We start from the raw sequence: 7958 nt of genomic DNA on the forward strand, positions 1-7958 counted from the left end.
TGGCAAACCTGTGAGCCTGACTTCATGTGTAACAGGAGGATGTCTTTTGTAGTCAAATGTACTTTGTGACAGCATGTACCATTATGGTCAAGAGAAGTAGCCTCAGTTTGGGTTACTGAAATAATAAAACATCTTAAAGAACTCTCTTTTTAACTTTATTATTTTTTTTTAAGATTATCTATCTCTTTACTGGAGATACAATGTGGCTAGGTGTATGTGTGTAGATTATAAACAACTATATAATCTATAATATATAAATATAATATATAAATATACATAATATATAAATATAATATTTGTTTATATAATAATATATAAACAAAATAGCATTTACCTATATTTAATCTCTCCTAAATACCTTCTTTGATTAGGACATGTAATTGTAGCTGCTGCTTCAAGTACAAGAAAACTCAAAAATATCTCCAGTTAATGTCTTACTTGATACTAGAACAGTTTGCTTTTAAAAATTGTTTAACAAAGTGTAGCAGCTAGCTGATGACTTTGTTATATTTGCATCTCATTCTCACCTGAATTAATAACATTTACTTTCACATTTCCTAGTCATGACAGTTAAATACTGTTTCACAACATAAACAAACAACAAGTACATAATTCTCACATTACTGAGTATAAAAAGTATCTTTTTTTTACCTTGTTTCTCCTATGCTTTTGCTTCTGAGCAGGCTTTCAGCTGCTTCCATTGTTTTGACCCAGGATCAATCCAGTATGAAGCTGAGCTGTGTATTTTGTTCTCTCATTGCTTCATTTTGCTGCTAAAACCTAAGTACTTTCTTCCTTGAATTCACTTTCCTTTCCCTGTCACCTTGTGCTGTGGCTCTCCTCCTGCTAAAGGTCAGGGTAACTGCCTTCAGAAGCATGTTTTACTCCACTAATTCTTGAGAGTGACACAGGGAAAGCAGTGAAGTCAGCTTGTGTCAGCCACCCACATCACACGTCACACATATGTATTTGAATGAGGAGTAAGGAAAGCAAAGCCGTTGCTGAATAATGTGGCTTTTGGCAAGGCTTTCTGCTAAACTTTCTGATTGCAGCTGAATGACACTTTGTTCACTACCTTTCAAGGAGCTTACAGAGGACTAACATGCTATTTTAAAGCTCTGAATATTTTCAAGTCCCATAAAGAAATCGGGGAGGGCTACCTCTGGGGAGACTTGAGATCAATTGGAATTTAGTTGCCCTGGATTAAAATCCCATCTGTGAAATCATCCGATGCAAATCATGTCTCAGCATCGATCCAAGCAGAAATTGATAACAAAGTTACAAGTGATTTTAGTGATATCATTCTACTGCCAATCTACATTTATAAGTTAGAGAGAGGGTGATTGCAAGCCACACCAGGTTTCCAGCCGTAAGGGAGCATACCAGCATCAAAGGGGAGCAACAGCAGAGAGTTTCGTACTTGACACAGGGCAAAACAGTCAACACCACTAAAGCCAGGAAACAAAAATGCAAATTAGTGAATTCTTACTGATTGAAAAAGGGAACTCACAGACATAGGAATTTTTAAACATTTATTTTCTTGCTTTCCTTATTTTTGCATGTTTGTTGAATTTAAGTCCCATGTCTGTTTCATTTGTGTATTTTCATAGAGGAACTGCATGCCTTCCTACCAAGCTAAACTTTCATAAAAGGGCACAGGGAAAAAGACCTAAGGTAAGGGCTTAGTATTTTCTGTTACAGAAAATGAGCATACTTCATGCAATATGACCAGCAAGTCCGGTGATACTCACCTATCTAAGGAGAAAATAGACTGATGCATGTGGCATTCTGCTTTTGCACAGGGATTTGGTGAAGACACACAAATGAATTTCTACTGCCCACTTAGATCAGTAAAATATTTCAGCTAGCTCTATGTTGAAAAATCAAGCCTATTGAAGTGGTACATTAAATCTAAAAAAAAAAAAAAAAAAAAAAAAAAAAAGAGTACAGTTGGTAACAAAAGAAAAAGTTGAAGAAGACAACTTCTAAACAGACTTCTAAATATTGAAATATTGTGATAAAAATTTGCTTGGGACCAATAAGGGAAGAAAGGCAGAAGTAACCACATTTCTATGTGCTTAAGAATTTTATTAGATACTGTTGTTTTCTATCAATAGATTTTCTATCAATAGTTTCTATCAACAGAAAACTCTACTACTGACAACTATGTCTGAAAAGAATGGAAATAGATTAAAAACAAAAACACTGGTACACATGCACATCAGGTCACTATTTCTTCTGTTGTCCTGTTGGCATGTAGCTTGACATGTTTATTTACTGTTCACTTTTCAAACATTGCATAAAAAAAAAGTTATAAAGCATAACAAACAAAGCATTATGTTCTAAAATAATGTTCACTTTCATCAGTGCTTCAAGAGTTCCTGCTTTCCAACAAAAGATCTCCTAATTACTTTACCTCAAATTTCTAAACTGCCAAAAAATTAAGACAAAATATTAACCTACTAATTTAACCCCATAGCCTAAACTATCCTACTACAGTGAAAGCATCAGTTGCTTCCCTCTGTCTTAAGAATATCATTGCAAGTTCAATAATTGAGGTCCTAATATCCAGCAAATATCTCTCACCTTCTATTCAAACCTAGCACAACTTTAGTTTATGAAGAGAGACTGAATGCTAGCTAAACTGTGTTTTGAACCGTAAGTTTAAATCCAAAATATTTACTGTGACCTGGTGCACATCAAGCAGCCTAGGATCAGAGATGAGACAGCTAATGTTGAGTCCTAGCTCTATGCCACCAGTGTTAGTGAAAAAAAAAAAAAAAATATATATATATAAAGAGGACTCCCAGGTCATACGCCAAGAATGAAATGGAGTATGTTCATGATGTTTAAAAGCATTCCATGGACCGAGCTGCTGTGCTGCATCATTTAGGCAGAAATACAGATGGGATAGCTGGAACTGAGGCTTTGCATGTACATGTGTCTGAATGTGGATTTAAGTCAGTAACAAAGCATGGAGAGGATAACAGACACAGAAATAACAGCCAAACAGAAATGACTAGTACCAACTTCAATTCCAGAAAGGTGTGAAACTGCAGATCAGGTTGCTTCTGCCCTGTGGTTGCTGCAGACAAATCAGTTGTTGCGGACCGTGACTTCTTCACAAGTATGGATGTATTACCACTGACAAAGTTGACCAAAATAATCCTCAATTTACGAGCATAAATAGTGGCAACTGCTTGGACTGAAGATGGCCAAAACAGAACCAAACCCTTGTTGAATTTGCATGGATTCTTCTAAATATCAGCCAACATGAACTTCTCACTCCTGTGTGGGTGCCCAACACCCATAGGCTCCTTGTGCTACTAAACCAGGTAGAGCATCCAGTGGTCATCACTGCGCAGTTTCATTTGTGCTCAGGTGACTTCGTTGGAAGCTATAAGGAACGTCTCATATTCCAGATACCTGTGCCCACAGCTTTCTGGAGTTGTCTTCACACCAAATGCCATATCATGTCCAAAACATAAAGAAATTTACCTTGCTAGTATGCTAAGTGTCTGAAGTTTGACTCCTACTTTTCTCGTTACTTAGATTATGTATTGTGGTCTAGTACTTCATCAGTAAGAACTCCCACAAGCTCCCATGCTGAAAGCTAACCTGGGAAGTTTGGCAGCATTCCCTTGGCTATACCTTTGGTGACACTCAAGACAGGCATGTGGTGCAATTTGATCATCCATACTTCCTGACTAGATGTTTTTAAATGTTTTTACTCCAGTACCATGGGTAGAAACTATATAAAGATGAACAATCTTTTATAAAAATGGTAATTAAAGCGTAGCTTACCAGGAGTTTCTCCTTTCTTTTTTTTTTTTTTTTTTTCATTCACTCACTATCCTTGGAAAACAAAGGATTAATATATTTTAAGAGAACAGTTTACTTTGTATGAAAGAGAAGAATGTTAGAATATGTAATAACAATACTGCTTCTGCCAGACCAATATTTTATTCAAAAAATTAATTACTATTAACAGTAAATCAACTTATTGAACTTATTTAAGTGAGTTTAGCATTAGTAACTGCAAGCTTTATTTTTTGACATAATCTAGCTGGAATTTAATCAATCTGAATCACAGGAAGCTTTTCATAACTAGAAACCTTTGGGAAGAGGAAGGAAGAGTCTCGCCCTATATATGTGTTGATAGGCGTGTATCATGCTTTCTTGCTTTCATAAGCAAGAAATTTTTTCAAACGAATGAAAGATCAGATTCTAAGCAGAAAGATTGAACACCACTAGTCAGTATTCAGTATATTGGCAATACCAAGGGGCAGGAGAGGAGTCTGGAGGGAAGCTGAGCCTGGGAAGGAGGAGTGGTATTTTTCCCTAAGTATTTTAGTAATCACATTTTTGCTTATTTCTTTCCCAATATCCAAACCAGTAATTAAATATTTATGCTGTTTGGCACAAAACTAAGTTAAATTCCTCAAGCCCGTTTTGCCCATGATGGACCTTGGCAAGTGATTTCCTTGTCCTCATCTCCACCTACAAGCTTTCTTGCTCCTGTTCACGGTGTTTTCTCTGCTGTCCCGCTGGGTCAGGGGCAGTGAGCAAGCAGCTGTGTGGGTACGTGGCTGTTGGCTGGGGTCGACCCACTGCCATCATCCGGGTAAGTGCGACAGGAGCAGAAGATTCCCAGAAATGAGCTTACTGAAATACATTTTCTGATGCTTGGAAGCCATCTACTGGATGGGTAAGACAAACACGACATCCTTAATCATCAAAAAGCTAAATTTGATAACTCAAAAGATGATAATTTCCAAGATTTGTAGCACACAGTGTATGAAAATCCCCAAAATTACTGCCATAGGGAAAGCATTCAGCTTAACATGCAACTTGGCTCAAAGGATACAAAGTTATTAGCAGCTACTTGCTATAGACTTCAGCAGAAGCTGCACACAAACCTGCACAAGTGGATTCAAATTAGTTGCCACCACATTTCAATAAAGAGGTGATTCATGGCCAAAAGCTCTGCTAACGTGGAAAAAGCTCTGGTTAAATGTCCTCTGAGGCATTACATTTTGAATTATGCAAAACTGGAGTATACTGGAAGATGAAAACATCCAGCACCTGCCCGAATTCTTTCATATTTCCAATTTTTCCAAGCAGTGAAGCAGGAATGAATGCTATGAGTTAAGGCAGCAGCACACCGCCAACCCCAGCTGCCATGCCAGGCTCCTCTCCCAACTGATTTTAAGAGTTCCTTGAAGAACCACGTCCTGTCCTCTCACAAAACCAGGCCCAAACTGGAAGGAGCTTCTCTCCTCAAAGGGAGGACTTCAAACTCTATGAAACTCACCAGCCAAGACAAACAACTACACCTGGTGACTTTAAATTTCCTTAAACTTAGTAGACACAATCTAAACATGAAGCTATCTAGAGATGAATTACAAGGGTAGAAAAATACAGTTTGCCAATATCGCACTATGGAGTTGACATGAAATATGGATTTTTCATACATTTTTGATAAGCAGTTGTTTAAAAAGATGTCACTTAGAAACAAGATTTTTCTTACCCACTGTTATAACAAAGATACACACTACTTCAGCTACTTACTTAATATTCTTAACATACATTTTCAAGTTTTGGGAAGAATCCAAACCCACCCCACCACTGAGGTTTCAATACACTTTGTCTTGCTAAGCCAGCAGTGACAAATTACAAACACATTTTGATGTGAAACTTTTAGTTGTCTATAATACTGCAGTTAAAAAAAATGGTAACGTCTCTCCACTTATTGTTGCTGTCATTCTCACCACAAACTTAAATGCTTTTGCCTTGACTTTATTAAGTCATTCTGATCTGGTTTTCTCTCTCATACTCATAACTGAGACTTTGAGGGCTCCTTCAATGCAAAGATCCACGTCTTGTTACCGTATTTTCTTCATGGGGAAAGATGAAACTATGCGCAAAAAAAGCTATAAACATTATTATAAAAGTTTTTTTTTTTTTTTTTAAACCAAGCAAAGCTTGTTTTAGTTGACCTTGATAATTTTCTGAAGGATTAGTGATGAAATTATTTCACAAACAATTGATTCTGAGTCACATTGACCTGAGCTTCCTGCTTAGGTGTATGGTAAGCGGTTCACAGCTCCGAGGTTTGGACCTACAGTAGACAACCATTCATTTCAGTGATGACTAGATAAAATAAAAAATACATACATCATATACAAAGGATCTACATGAGACATCTGTACGCTGTGTTCAGTGGCTTGTCATTCCCAAATTTGTCCCATTTCTACAAATTACAAAGGAAAGTTATTGGACACAAGTGATTTTAAAAAGGCAGCCTTCCAAAGTTCAAGAGCAGAAAGGCAGTAATCACAGGTTCAAAAGATGAAAAGAGCTCTTTGATCACTTGACATCAGTAGAACAGAGCTCTCCGTTGCATGTCCTAGTGCTCAGCTTTCTGGATTCCTACAGCAAGCTTGTCTGCAACCACTGATTCAGGATGTTTTTTTCATATATACATATTTACATTTATATACATACGTATAAAATACACATTTCTTTGCACATAAAATATTTGCTTTATCCGTAGTTAAAATGAATTATCAGAAAACCCGATTAAAGTCAGTGCAGCTCCAAACCTGTCTCAATGTTTCTCAGAGTGCTTTCTGAATTCATCTGTAAGACTTGCAATTATCCTCACCTCAAATTTCTCCTCCTTTACATCTCACTTCTGCTGTTGTCATGATTCAGCCAGCACCACTGACATCTGATGTTTCAGCACATCCTTTCTGGATTCCTGGAATAATTTAACTTCAGACATCTAGACCAGGTCTTTGTATGCTGGTCACTGCCAGCTCCCATTACAGTCAGCGAGGAGGAACCATGTTCTTCTGGAGATCAATTCCTCTGATTACCTGCCTGTAACTCCTCTGCCACTGCCCTCCACTGACCTTGCAGGGTGCCCAAGGTGACTTAGATCACATGTAAACACCCAAACCAGAGATAAATTTCACTGTCTTTGTTAGATCTTTATTAATTCCCTTCTATTAAGGTGCTTGACGTTCCATAAACATACATTTTGACAATTTAACACTTTCAGCTATCATGCTTTTGCATTGCTATTCATAAATAATAGCAAACAATTACAAAGCTCTCTATAAAAATATACAGTTTTTGGTATGTCTGCTTGTACCAAAACAAGAATAAAATATAGATAAGTTTATTGATAGGTGCAAGTGTTATACATACTGTTGATGAAAAATAGACAACAATACCCTGCGCCCAGGCATTTTAACATCTCCCCACGCGGAGCAGAACCAAATCTAAAGTGGGCAAAAAAAGTGAAAATTTTCAGTGAAAAAAGTTGTTTTTGTTTTGTTGCCTGTTTTAAATAAATATTCGTCATGCAGATCTTGATGAGATGAAATTCTTATACATATCAAGCCTTTTTAATTAAAAGCTACAAATTACTGAACAAAACTGAACTTGGAAAAGCTTCCAAGAAACAAACCTGCTATAATACAGCACTCAAGTGTTTGTATTTATAAATATATATATATATATACACACATATACATACAAATAAAAGGACTGTAAGGGATAAAATTTCATTGCTTTGCACAAAGGAGCAGAGTAGTCCTTGTGCACTCCAAACATTACCATTTAGTCACCACATTCAACTGCTGTAGCTCCTGCAGGCCCAGATTACATTTTTGTATTCTTAATTCCTACTAAATGGGCTTAATTACTACTAGGGGCTTCTATTTTCCCCTGCAAGAATTAAAACCAAACCTACCTACTACTGTGCCTCTAGGACAAGGAAAGAGGAGACTTAGTTTCTTAATAACCCCCACTTTCTCAATGTAACTGATACCTATGGGATTTTAAGTATTTCACAAATATTTTGCAAGATCTACTATATCATTTTAATATTTGTTCAAGTTAAGGTCCCTCATTTTAGAAATAATCAAAACACAATTGAGTATTTTAGA

Source organism: Aythya fuligula, chromosome 2 (genome assembly GCF_009819795.1).
Source record: "Aythya fuligula isolate bAytFul2 chromosome 2, bAytFul2.pri, whole genome shotgun sequence".
NCBI classification, from domain to species: Eukaryota; Metazoa; Chordata; class Aves; order Anseriformes; family Anatidae; genus Aythya; species Aythya fuligula.